This window comes from Erinaceus europaeus, chromosome 13 (genome assembly GCF_950295315.1).
Source record: "Erinaceus europaeus chromosome 13, mEriEur2.1, whole genome shotgun sequence".
Lineage (NCBI taxonomy): Eukaryota > Metazoa > Chordata > Mammalia > Eulipotyphla > Erinaceidae > Erinaceus > Erinaceus europaeus.
Window position 1 is genome coordinate 27168194 of NC_080174.1, and position 3707 is coordinate 27171900.

Here is a 3707-nt window from a genome sequence, read left to right on the forward strand (position 1 = left end):
GTCATTTTCTTGATGTAATAAGAAACTGAAATATTTTCAAAGAAAGAGGAATTTTCTTAGGTGTTTGTCAGGGTCAATACAGTCTTAATCATTACTTTAGGGAGTATTTACACTGGAGATTTTTTCTTTGAATTGGAAAACTATTTAACTAGTATTATGGAATGCTTCCATTTTTTGAGGTGTTCATGGGGGGAATTACTCACTAAATAAAAATGTTTGTAGCCTAAATATGTTGACTGTAACTCTAGCAGAATGAACATAAGGTTTAATAACAAATTCATTCCTTGAGAAGTTATGAGAGGAGATTGATAATTTTTAAAGGTTTATGATTGTTTCTTAATTATTGTGTGCATGTTATCAATTCTATAGTCAACAGGCTCTAGGATTCTTTTAAACTTCAGAGCAAAGGCACAAGGGCTGACTCATCTTCAAGTCTGAATTGCATATGTGGGGTTGTGTTTTAGATGGAGCTTTCTGGAATAGCAACACTCCATCAGAAACACATGGGCACACCTGTACTCCAAATGGTTGAATAAAGCAAAACATATGACATCAAAACATTGAGAATCATATTAAAAAATGAAGAAAGCCAGCTGTAGTGAAGATAAAGACAATGCCAAGGCCCTCATACACATGAGGACTAGAGAATTTTTACCTACATTATTCATGAAATGATTTATCTATCATTTAACCCTCGCTCATAAGTCATGTTTCTTCTGCCTGATGTTGACATGAACATGCCATACACAGCGTGTGAAAAGCTGTTCAGTTGAATGTTGTATCCTAAAAAAATAAATTATCATCACTGATTGCTCAATAAGAAATAGCTACTGCTTATATTTGCAAATGCTTTAAAACACCACAAGAAAGAACAAATGCTGTTCTCATGGAATTTTCATTGGCAATTGATGATGTAAAATAGATTTTCCTGCTATAAAGGAGGATATTACAAATTAATCTTTAATGACAAAAAAGGGCTTTATGCCACTGTTTTTTTTACATAAAATTTAAGATTATCTTTCAAATATAATAATTACTCAGAACTCTTAGAGAAAGATACTTATAGTGTTAAACTATTTGAACTTTTGCACAATTTATTTATTTATTATTATTATTTTCTTTAATACTATTTATTTTCCTTTTTGTTGGCCTTGTTGTTTCCATTGTTGTAGTTATTATTGTTGTTGTTGTCATTGTTGTTGGATAGGACAGAGAGAAATGGAGAGAGGAGGGGAAGACAGAGAGGGGGAGAGAAAGATAGACACCTGCAGAGAGAAATGGAGAGAGGAGGGGAAGACAGAGAGGGGCAGAGAAAGATAGACACCTGCAGACCTGCCTCACCGCCTGTGAAGTGACTCCCCTGCAGGTGGGGAGCGGGGGATTCTTAAGCAGGTCCTTGCGCTTTGCGCCACGTGTGTGCTTAACCCTCTGTGCTACCGCCGGACTCCCCACAATTTATTTTTATGGGTATAGTTTTAAATATGTGTAATAGAAAATTTGCTATCCATTGGTATAATTATCTCTGTATAATTGACTGCAAAGAGCCAAGAGCTATTCTCATTTCTAAAAAAGTATATATATATATATATATATATAAACATTTCTGATTGATAAAGGCTTATTTCAGTCTGAGAAAAGGCTGATCTTTTTAAAATCGTCACTTTATTTAGTCTTCAGAATCAAAGGCTTATCTAACCCCTGCATACTAACATACTATATTTTATTTTATTCTTTTTAATTTTTATTTATAAAAGGAAACATTGACTAAACCATATTATAAGATGGGTACAACGCCATACAATTCCCACCACCATATCTCCATATCCCCTCCCCTCCCATGATAGCTTTCCTGTCCTTTAACCCTCTGGGAGTATGGACCCAGGGTCCTTGTGGTATGCAGAAGGTTGAAGGCCTGGCTTCTGTAATTGCTTCCCCGCTGAACATGAGCATTGACAGGTCAATCCATACTCCCAGTCTGCCTCTCTCTTTCCCTAGTAGGGTGAGGTTCTGGGGAATCGGAGCTCCAGAACACATTGGTGGGGTCCTCTGTCTAAGGAAGTCTGGTCGGCATCATGCTAGCATCTGGAACCTGGTGGTTGAAAAGAGAGTTAACATATAAAGCCAAACAAATTGTTGACCAGTCATGAACCTAAAGGCTGGAATAGTGCTGATGAAGAGTTGGAGGGGGGGCTCCATTATTCCTTTCTCATATTACGGAGCTACTCTCTTCTCTAATGTAGCTTTCTGGTCATTTTTTTCCAGCCATGACATCATCTCCCCAGACAATAACTTGGATCCACCTGCATATCAGATTTCAGGCTGAGGGGAAAAAATAAAATAAAATAAAATAAAATAAAATAAAATAAAATAAAATAAAAAACATTAGTATAGCCACAGGCCCTTTGGAACTAACATACTATCTTAGCTTTCCTTCTACAAGTGGGAGGATAATGGATTTGAACCCACGTGCTTGTGCACAGCAAGGTATACTATACCTGGTAGTTCACCAACTGCATCCAGTAAAAAAAAAAAAAAAAAAAGCCTTATTTTAATAACTGCACAAGACCAAAAACGATAATTTCTACTAAAGGCCTGAATTGATCAAGGGTAGGAGTAGATAACATAATTGTCATTCAAAGATACTCTCATGCCTGAGTCTCCAAGTCCCAGGTTCAACCCCCTGCACTACTAAGTCAGAGCTGAGTAGTGTTCTGATTAAAAAAAAAATAGATACAATGGAAACTGTCTTTTCCTGAAATGTTTCAGAACTGTTACAACAAACAGAATGGTGACTGTCAAGGAAAAAATGTCACTTTGGGCTCCTTTTTGACCACAGCAGCTAAATGGAAACAGCTGCAGCTTCGATAAGGACCACAAAAAGGTTAATTTTTAATAACAAGTTGAGTTTTTCTTCACTGAAACTTATTATATTATAAAATTTCTCCTTGTTATCTACATATATTTATATTGTTTTTCATTGATATCTAGATAATAAAAACTCAATAATACCCTTTGGTAACCTTCCTATATCATAATCTTTTCAAAGACTATTTCTACATTGAGATTTCAATGGGTACATATGTTAGTTAATGAACTTTTCCCACTCTCCACACACTAGACCCTGGAGATAGCTGCTTATCAATTAATTCCAGCACTGCTTTTGACAGTGGAAACAGAGTCAAATTAACAATCTTATGAAAATCTGACTTTCCAGTAGTCATTTGCACATCATCTATATGCAGAACTTCACAATTTAGCATTAAGCCTGGATTTTTTTTACTCTAGAAATATCACAAGAAAATGATTATCACTGACATTTTTTATTTTGGACAAGAAGGAAACTTACAGTATCTGACTAAGGAGTTTAGAGCCTGTTGGTTTCCCTCCCCTCCCCTCCCCTCCCCTCCCCTCCCCTCCCCTCCCCTCCCCTCCCCTTTCTTTTCTTTCTTTCCCCCTTTTTTTTCCTCCAGGTTTATCACTAGGACTCAGTGCCTGCACTAGGAATCCACTGCGCCAGGAGGCCATCCTTTTCCCTTTGTTGCCCTTGTTGTTATCGTTGTTGCTACTACAGTTCTTGTTATTGCTGTCTTTGTTGTTGGATATGACAGAGAGAAATTGAGAGAGGAGGGGAAGACAGAGAGGGAGATAGAAAGATAGACACCTGCAGACCTGCTTCAACACCTGTGAAGTGATCACCCCTGCAGGTG

The 3707-nt window shown here is 37.0% G+C and overlaps 1 non-coding gene across 1 annotated transcript; it reads right to left on the reverse strand.

The window, feature by feature from the left end:
* Window positions 1-2740: 2740 nt before the first annotated feature.
* On the reverse strand, window positions 2741-2876 carry LOC132532555 (small nucleolar RNA SNORA16B/SNORA16A family). The gene has a single exon (XR_009544495.1). It is a non-coding gene; the product is annotated as a small nucleolar RNA SNORA16B/SNORA16A family (small nucleolar RNA).
* Between the last annotated feature and the right edge of the window lie 831 nt (window positions 2877-3707).